Source organism: Silene latifolia, chromosome Y, assembly GCF_048544455.1.
Source record: "Silene latifolia isolate original U9 population chromosome Y, ASM4854445v1, whole genome shotgun sequence".
Lineage (NCBI taxonomy): Eukaryota > Viridiplantae > Streptophyta > Magnoliopsida > Caryophyllales > Caryophyllaceae > Silene > Silene latifolia.
In genome coordinates this window covers 54,364,009-54,374,506 of record NC_133538.1, presented here as the reverse complement: position 1 = coordinate 54,374,506, position 10,498 = coordinate 54,364,009, and the positions used below count along the sequence as shown (strand labels likewise).

Sequence of the window (10,498 nt, the reverse complement as noted above, 5' to 3'; positions counted from 1 at the left end):
AGGTGAGTATATACTTGAAAGATGGAAAGAAGTAAAGACACTCACCTAACTCGACCTATAAGAACATGCATGCAGTTAACATGAATAAAGTCTCTACAACCGTACATACGCATTCCAACCAAACTAATGACCAAGACACATGCCGATGACTTACATTTGGGTAAGTGAGGTAATGGGTAAGAAGGGTCTAAGATGAATTTGGATATGTGGGGTTAATAGCCAGGCTAGCAACAACGAATCCAAATTTTGAACTGCATCCCAACTTCGTACTCAATATAACAAAATGAACCGGTGCAAATTCCATGCACTCTACTCACGAAATACCAAAAACTCGTCAACTCCCCATAAGATATAAGTAGAACATGGGAGTGAAAATCATTATACAATTTCTCATTTTTTTTCTTCGCACATGATTTTTCTTTCTTTTTCATCTTTTTCGTTCTCTTTTTTAAGATGGAAATTAATCAATTTTAAGAGAGACTTAATCCGACCCAAATTTAGGCACTTTAGTTGATAAAACCACTCAATCAATCCTTCTTATTAATATTATTGTCCTATTAGTGAGATTAAATCTCCAAATTCCCTTAATTAGAAGTCAATCACAAGGAAATCACACTTAATAATTGACCCAACTTATTAACTCTTCTAGTGAAAATCACACACATAGATTAATTAACAAGAAGATGAAGCAATAGGAATCTAATAGGTGTAATTACTCACAATGAAATCACAATTAATGAGAAATCACAACTTAATCTCTCTAATGTTGATTAAACCAAGAAGAAATCACATTCATTAGTCTAATAACAAGTTGTTGCAACATGGGATTACAAGGAAATCACACTTAATAAACCCAACAACATGTAAATTAAGGAACTTGGAAAGATTAAGTAACAAGGAAATCACACTTGATCACAATAATCTAACAAGGATTCCAAAATTAAGCAATTAAACACAAGAGATTAAGAACAATAATAATAATTAAGGAAAGATTAAGGAGTCTTACAACCAAAGATTATGCCTTTGAGTCGGATTAAGAAAGGGAGATTAGTTCTCCATGCTAGATCTAAACCCAATAACAAAGATGAATAATTCCCAAATTACAACTTGATTAATTAAAAGTGTGCATAAGATGTCTTAACCTACTTGAAAACATCCTATTTATAGCCTAACATAACCTAATAATCATGGGCTTAACACAGGAAAAACCCATAACACAAAACGGCATGAAACCCAGAAAAGTCGCACCGTGCGAGTTCTGGTGTCTGGAAACTCGCACGGTGCGAGTTCCTTGCTGTAGTCCGCTTTTCTTTCGTGCTTTGCTTGATCCTTGGAAGGCTTTGTTCGTGATATTTATTCAAGCTTGTTCTTCACCCTTCCTTGGACACTTCCATTTTCCTCTTGGAATCTTGTTATCCATTAGAAACATGCTAAATGATAATGAATTCGGAATTGGTTGAATAATGTGAAAATCGTCAAAAACCATCCCCAAATGTTACCAAATGAGCTCCAAATGGTGCCAAAACTAAGTAGAAATAGGAGCTCATCACTGGGTTTCAATTAAAAAAAAATCAAATACTCCGCCCCTCTCCGGATCATGCTCAATAGCACGTTTTGAAAAAAATAGTTTAACAGGACTAGTAACGGAGATGTAAGATGTCTCTATGTTAACTTAATTAATCATCGGTTAGCTATGTGTAGCATTTATTGCCATAAGTAAATTAGAATTAGGGTCATGCGTCATCAGTGTCATATATTATCATGCATCATCATACATAATTAACATCATCATAAAGCACATGACTTTATTCCTGAGACCAGTAAAGCATAAAACAAAGCAAAAAAAATAAGGCAAAAATTCGAAATATGAAATCAATTCATAAAAGAACGGGAACACTTACAATTTGATAGCTTGGTAACAAGGACGGAAATACGATCAAAATCATAGCCAAGAGGTTCGATAGTGCTCCTTTATCAGTCAACTCGTCGCCAATCTATTGCTCAGACGATGGCTACGATGGCACAGCTGCTGTCCCAAATCAGGATAGAACGATTGGGCAAGAGTGGAAAATTTGAAGATAATCATTTAAAGATCATAAAATTCGAAATCAATTGACAAAAAATAGAAATGAAGCACTTACTTCGATGGCGCTCCGCCATCAGTTTTGCGGTTGCCGATTGGGACTCAGGATATCAAATAATAGTTATGATGGTACAACCCACGCCGATTTCATCCCATATTAAGGATAGTCGAATTGATCGGCGTTTTCTCTGATAGGCAACTATAAACGCAAGAAATTCAAAAAAAATTCATTCACAAAGTGACGATTGATTGGAGCTTCGTTGAGCAACAATGGAGGGATTTAAGAAAATTAATTAGAAATCGGGAAAAGGAAAAAAATCTGAAGTCAACTTGATCGATGAAATAAGTATCTGAAATTCCAGTATGCAAACTCCGTTTGAAGATTATCATCTTGTCCCCGATTGGTAGCTGGAATGACGGCCAAGGCGGCGCAACCCACGCTGATTTTGTCCCAATCAGGAGCTGGAATGACGGCACATCTACCGTTAATTTTATTCCACATTAACAATCGTGAAATCAAAGGATTCGACGAGCTATGTCATCAAATTAATTTTGTCTGGTGAACAACAATAGACGAACTGAAGAAGATCAGTTAAGAAACAACGAAGGAATCAAAGAAAAAAATCCAGAAATCAAATTGTGTGGTGCGCAATTTCAGAAACATGGTGAGTTTGGATGGTAGAAAATTTTGGGGATCCAAAATGGGTTTTCTTTATGACACAGGCAAACAAGAGCATTTAGTGATGATAAGTCAAAAGAAATTTATTTACTTATCCATTTCAATTTTGGACAATAAAATTGTCCCTTATTTCCTCACCCGTTGTAGGTACTTTAATTAAGTATGTTAGACGGTTTTAAACCCGCTCTTGTAAAATAATGTTTTATACCTCTCTATTTTTGCGAAATAAAATTTTACAATTCTCCATCCTATTTTGTGAAATAAAATTTTACATTTTCAAATCTATTTCAAAATAATTTTTTTAAATCAATTGGTCGGCAGGCCCTGACATGCATTTAAGTTCTCAAAATAAAATTTTCTGAACTTGCCTTTTTGCGAAATAAGATTTTGCAAATTTTCAAATTATTTGGTCGGCAGGCCCTGACATGCATTTGAGTTCTTAAAATAAAATTTTCTGAACTTGCCCTTTTGCGAAATAAAATTTTGCAATTTTCAAACTTATCGATCGGCGGGCTCTAACGCACATGTAAGTTTGTAAAATAAAATTTTACGATCTTATCCATCCTTTTTCAAAATAAAATTTTGAAATTACTTGGTCGGCGGTCCCTGATACGCACCCGAGCTCATGAAATTAGATTTCACGATCTCACCTTTAAGCTAAACAAAGTTTAGCTATACCAGATCCAGATTCCAGTCCAGCAGCAAAACCAAGTTTTGTTTTACCAGATTCCAGAACATCTAAGCAAAGTTTGGCTTTACCGGTTCTAGACTAGCGGAACAAAGTTTCGTTATACCAGTTTCCAGACCAGTGAAACAAAGTTTCGCTATGACAATTCCAACCAGCGAAACAAAGTTTTGCCATGCCAGCTTCCAGTCAAGTCATAAAACAAAGTTTTATGATCTCTATGTCAACCAGCTACTCTAGACAGGTAATATAAGAGGCCCAGGTACGTTTCTTAACCTTTATCTGTCCCGACCAGACTACTTTGACCTTCGTCTTACTCAGAGTCGGTCAAAGGGGGGGCTTCTGTGGACACCTCAAAATGTCTACCGGCCTTGGAACACCCGATGATGAGGCTCTCATTTAATTCGGAATGAAACTTACTTGAATTTGATATAAGGTTATTTATGCTCAAAATCGTCCCAAAGACAACCATTTTATAACCCGGTCCACTTTGGTAATTTACTACATTCTTAACCCACTTAATTAGTTATGGGATTAATATTTAATAATAACGGCACAAAACCGTAAATAATAATAGGGAGTTATACATTGTTATAGATCGCGCTCAAGACGGTATTTAATTGAGCCTGATAAATAAGTAAGGCCACTCGCCTTATAATAGCCCAACTCATGTAAAGGCAATTATTTTAGTTCAGACCAAAAGGAAGTCCAAAGTCGTGTTTATGGATGTGAGGCCCAAACATGAAAAAATCTAATTTCCTTATTGTTGGAAAGAGATACGTACTCCATGTAGGAAATGCAAGTTGCCTACTGGTGAATGAAGTTTGCTAAGCATGCAATTATACATAGTAGCACAACTACGAGAGAAATCAAATTAAAGAGATAAGAAAATCCAGCTAATCGATAGGCTTTCGTAAGCTCAAACCTTATCATACACAAATTATGGAGTTCGTCACACACTCCCGTCCTAACTAATTTAACACAAATTCTCATTTATGACGGAAGAACCTTTCGCCTAGGTAGCACCAAAACGGACACGGACACGCACACGACATGGACACGTGATACGGCATCCCATGAAATTTAGGACACGGGACACGCTATTTAAATTTAATAAAAAAAACATATTTTATGGTTATAAATAACCTATGATTTTATTTTTGTAATGTATTTGATTCTAAATTTAATGCATTTGATACTAAATTTAGGTAACTGAAGGTAAAATTCGACCTTAACTATAACTAATTCTCATTTCTCACTCAAACCAATCTTTTAATCAATCTCTTTTAACAATTTATTCCTCGTCTAAATAATAACATTTTTAGGCGTTTGTCCGACGAGTGTCGGGTGTCCGACACGGTGTCGGACACGGGACGGCTAGTTAGGAGAAGTATCCGTGCTACCTAGCCTGTCGCAAGCTTGTGACGGGTACTGTTTACTCTAATAAAATACCCATTCAGAGGTGAGTGGGAAGCACATGGGGGGTGCCCTACCTTGTCCCCTCTCTCTTTTTGTGAGAGGTCACAAGCTTGTGACGGGATTAGCCCGTCACAAGCAAGACTAGCTGCTAATATAAATACTTCTCTTTACACCCTTATTTAGACATGGAAAATTCATAGAAAAATACTACCTTTCCAGAAAATACTATTCCATATAAAATATTACCTTCCTAGAATACCCTCACATACATACATCCATCCTTTTTTGAGCATAAAGACGCCGTAAAGTCACTTCGAGTAAGCTAATTGTCGAAACCCCGTATCCAGGTAGGCCTGAGGGGGTCATATCTACTCTTTACTTCTTATATTATCGTAATTTAGCTTTGTTGTTTGTAAATAACCTGTATAAAATTGTTTAAAAAATCGTTTTCTTTTGTTTAAATCGTCAAATATACAATATTAAAAATAAATAGTAGAGGCCGTCAGTTTGATGGGTGGCCCGGGTGCCTAATACCTTCCCTGACCGTATCTTTACCCCTGAATCCGCAATCTTTGGTTCAGACCGGAGTGACGGATCAATCCCCATTCCAGGGATCAAAAGGGACTTTTCTGTTAAACTAATTTTTGTATGTTTTTTTATAAAACCTACTGGCGACTCTTCTACATTACTTATTTCAAAAAAGGAGATTTTTTAAGGGATCTCACAGTTTATTACAAACTATCCAAACTAAAACTTAATATAAATTAAAGTACAACTCGCAGCGGAAATAAGTAAAGTGATTAGATAATCTATGTGATCTAGACTTCTAGGTAGACTGGCCAAGTCCTCACACATCTCATAGCTCCCAAGTCAGCTAATCTTTAGTACCTGGCAAATCTGCTCCCCATTATGGTTCATCATAGGTGTTCACGAATACACATTCAACCACGAGGTTTAGTAGGAATAAACACTAACAACAAGAACATACGATAGGCAATCCAATTCCATTCACATTGCACTACTCCCTTAACAACGTGCTCCTTTCCATGACTTAGCACACCTCCTTTAACAACGTGCTCACATTACTTTGGTACCCCTCCCTTAACAACGTACTGCCATTCTGTAATAGTACCCCTCCCTCACAACGTACATATTACCATTCACCCCAGAGTACAAACTCCCTCAACAACATACATCTGACTGTAACACAGCTTATCACAATTTCCACATTCACAATCAACGATAGCAATTTAAACCCATCTTATCATAATTATTAATAAAAACCAACACAATGTAATATAATTCTCTCTTCCAACAAATACAACAATATCAACATATGAACAATTCACTTATCAACATAAGATAAATTCCACTTCAATATATATTATCCATCATACCGAATATTAACAAACAAGAGTTGAGTAGGATTTATCCCTACCTGGCAAGCAATTCTAAATAAGCAGCTCAAGCGATCCAAATAATTAAAGCAACCGAACCTGATTATAATTTCTTCACAAATCGACCTAACATAAATATTATAATTTTCCATCAATTATTAATTATTACATTCTACTATTATTTATTATTCAAATTAATTATTTATTATTATATGATTACGGTATCAAAAACCCGATTATTATAAACCCGGACAACTCAATATAAAACCCGTCACAAAAACACCCAACAACACCCCCATATACACGGTTTTATAACCGTGTCCACACCACCCATAAACCCACCAAACTCGACACCACAAGCCACCACCAACTCCACCCACCTCCGTCACCACCAGCCCGCAACCCAACAAATCCCACCACGCCCTAACCACCAACCATACCACCACCATCGACCCACAAACACCCGCCCTAACAGCCCCCTTCAAAAACCCGACATCGACAAACACCGTGTATAAAGATCCTCGCCAACACCACCACAACCATCACTACCACTGTAACACCCCCATACTCCAAGTGCCTTACCAGGACCACTCAGGTATAAGGATACTACCATCTCGGTTGCCCGAGGTACTGAATATCATAAGACAATAAAGAAACGTACTTTTAAAGTAATTATAGATTAAGTGACTACATGTTCAAACCCAAAACTAATAAAAGAAATTACAAGGTTCTCATACGGTCTACAGCTAACACTATCAAAGCTACTAGACTTCGTCTGACACAGCGGAAGACTTCTAACTGCCACGTGATGACTCATCCCGGCTATCCCATACGCGTCATATCACACTGCTCAATAAATCGCTCACCACCCCGAATGGATCACCACGAGTTTTAAAACATTTAAACGGGGGTCGTACTAATCACACAATTCAATACATATATCAACAATAAGATAAAAAGACAGTGAACGTCACACACACACACACACACACCACCAACTCCCATCGTCTCAATCGATGCATTCACTTTGGACCGCCCCACAGTGGGGGACCGCAGCCGTTCCCACCTAAGCCCCGCTCATCGTACGAGCGATAACCCTGTCCCATTAATGTGCACATCCCCTCCCGTGGCGGGTTCCACGAAGGGCGAAACTAGGGCGTGAAGTCACTCCCGCAAGTGACCCCACTCAGCCGAGAACGCATCTCGAGAGCCATAGACAACCAATCACAATCACAATCACAATCACAATCACAATCACAATCATCATATCAAACAACTAACTACAAAGACATCGCCAATATCCCATTATGGGACTAATGCGAGTAGGAAATCCTGCGGAAAGCACAACACGCAGACGGTATCAAATGTATCAAAACGGCTCCTCTACGAATTCTCCTCCTATCATACACATAAAGACTACACATCACAAACTACACACCAAAACCCCAATTCCTAAATTAGGGTTTAACCAATCTTAACAACACATTATAAAAACTATATTAAAAGCTTACCCTCGACGCAAGGAATCCAACGACACGAAAAACGACAAGAACCGACCGTCTGAACTCCGGGAATTGCTAAGAGTGCGATTAGGAAGATGAAGTGGCTGCTTTATCTCTTAAACAGGGTTTTAGGTTTTGTAAAAGTGAATTAAAACAATGACGAATATGTTTAAATACCTTAATCGCATAATTAACAAAACCCGAGAAAACTCCCCGTAAAACCGGACACTCGATCGAGTACCCAAGGTACTCGATCGAGTACCCCCTTACTCGATCGGGTACCCCAGCTACTCGATCGAGTACCCAACAGGTCAGAACCTATTCTAAAACACAACTTACCCTTACTCGACAGAGTAAGGCCTACTCGATAGAGTACCCAAAGACTCATAAATACGGAGTATTACAACCACCTCTGGCCACCACCGTTGACACCACTATCCCACGGTGACTCCATGGGTGGTACCCTTTCCCCGGTACAGTCACAAACATAGTCACGGTTCTCGTCTTATGACGGTCGCATCCTTTCTCTTATTTTCCCTTGTTTTACCGCCACCACCGTCACCAACCACCACCTGCCACCACCCTGACGCCTCCACTGTGGTCGACTACTCCCGCACACCACAACCCCAGCATACCCAGGTTAAGACTCGTCGTCCATTAAAGGGTTCAAAACCCGTGTTTAACCAACTCGCCACAACACCCAACCACCACGACAACCACCCCTTGTTCCCAGCCTTGGTTAGTCAATGTCGGTCAATAACAGATCCGGTGAGGTCGAGACGGTCCACGTCAGAGATACGGTTAAGGTCATGGCATGGTCATGCTATACGGTCATGGTCATGTTATACGGTTTCAATTACATAAAATACGAGTTGAATTATTTATAAGACGATCTTACCTTTTATCGCTAATTGCTCTTCCGTCTGATAAATCTCCTTCCTCTACTTTTATGAATTACTTTAAAGATTTACTTTGTATTTATTGTCTAGGTTTAGGGAGTATATGATGCCAATTAGGAAACTATTGCCTTATTCTAATTATTATTGGATTTACCATTATTATTATTATTATTATTATTATTATTATTATTATTATTATTATTATTATTATTATTATTATTATTATTATTATTATTATTATTATTATTATTATTATTATTATTATTATTATTATTATTATTATTATTATTATTATTATTATTATTATTATTATTATTATTATTATTATTATTATTATTATTAAATCCCGATACAAATCCCGACCAATACTCATGCTAAGCTAATACAATTGGCCCATTTATCCACAACACACGGCCCAACGCTTAATTGGCTTCAAATCCAATTCCCGATTTGCTTACTTGCTTTATTATTTAATTAACTTCTTACTTGCAATTATTATAAATGTCATTAATTAATTATTTGAATTACATTATTTATTCTTATAAATATTATGAAATTACGGGGTATTAGAGTGACGGAGTTGGAGAATTGTGTTTGTATATTGTTGTTGTATATCTTATATTGTGTATGCAGTAACTGACCCCATTAATTGTTTTAAAAATTGTGGTGATCCATTCGGGGATGGTGAGCAGGTATTGAGCAGGTATGATTTGGATGCGTGAGGGATTAGCTGGGCATGAGTCACCACGAGTCTATTAGAAGTCTTCCGCTGTTATATCAAACATTTTATTTACTTTAGTTGGTTTGGTTTTGGAAAAGTTGTATTGTACTTTGCAATTTTGAGTTTTGGCATGTAATCACTTTAAACTTAATTATTTAAAGTACGTTCTTGGATGGTATATTTGATTTACATTGCCTCGGGTAACCGAGATGGTAGCACTTTCATGCATTAGGTGGTCTTGGTAAGACACCTTGGTTTATGGGGATGTTACAAAGTGGTATCAGAGCGATGATTTTGGAATCTATAACTAAGGAATCTAATGAACTTAGAGAGTCAAACTACAATGAAGCCGGGTAGGAGTTGTTAGGAGCTAATGCAAAGATTTTGCAGACGTCCTAAAGGCGCAAACTCGCCCTACAACTTTGAACCGGTCACTATGAGGTGTCATGGGATCGCTATGTGTTTACTAATGTTATATGAATTTGTTGGATGGATGATGTGTGGTTGAATGGAGGATGTGGTGCAAAGAGGTGAAGGTAGATTTATATGATAATATGATTGTGGTTGAACATGTTGTATGCTGAAATGATTAATAATGTGGCTATATAAATACATGTTGAGTACAGGATGTTGTGTTGTATACTATGTTTTGATCTAGATGAAATGTTATAAAGTTAAAGGCATGCGGGTAGTTATAAACGTCAACATGACTCGATCGAGTGGGGGTAACTAGATCGAGTAGGGTGGACTCGATCGAGTGGGTATATGACAACGTTGGGCAGTAGCTGCTGTTTTGTGCAACTCGATCGAGTAGGGGGAGAACTCGATCGAGGGGGGGCTACTCGATAGAGTACGTATGTGACTCGATCGAGTTTGTTTTTGTGTCAGTTCTGGTCAGGTTCTGGAGTTGGGGAACTCGATCGAGTAAGTGGGCAACTCGATCAGGTGACCTCTTCTCGATCGAGTGGGTGTGGTTACTCGATCGAGTAGGTGCTGCGTGGGTCATATTTGCTTTGAGCCGTAGGCTATGGGCTTATGTTTATCTCTCCTCTTATAGCTCAAAGATATGCCGCCAAAGAGGTCAACCATGTATGCTAGGGCTCAGGAGATGAG

The 10,498-nt window shown here is 37.8% G+C and overlaps 1 long non-coding RNA gene across 1 annotated transcript; it reads right to left on the bottom strand.

Annotated features, from left to right (window-relative positions):
• Positions 1 to 413: 413 nt before the first annotated feature.
• Positions 414 to 2,910, bottom strand: LOC141634181 (uncharacterized). Its single transcript, XR_012538941.1, has 2 exons — positions 2,142 to 2,910; positions 414 to 2,026 (listed from the first exon to the last, which is right to left on the bottom strand). It is a non-coding gene; the product is annotated as an uncharacterized LOC141634181 (long non-coding RNA).
• Between the last annotated feature and the right edge of the window lie 7,588 nt (positions 2,911 to 10,498).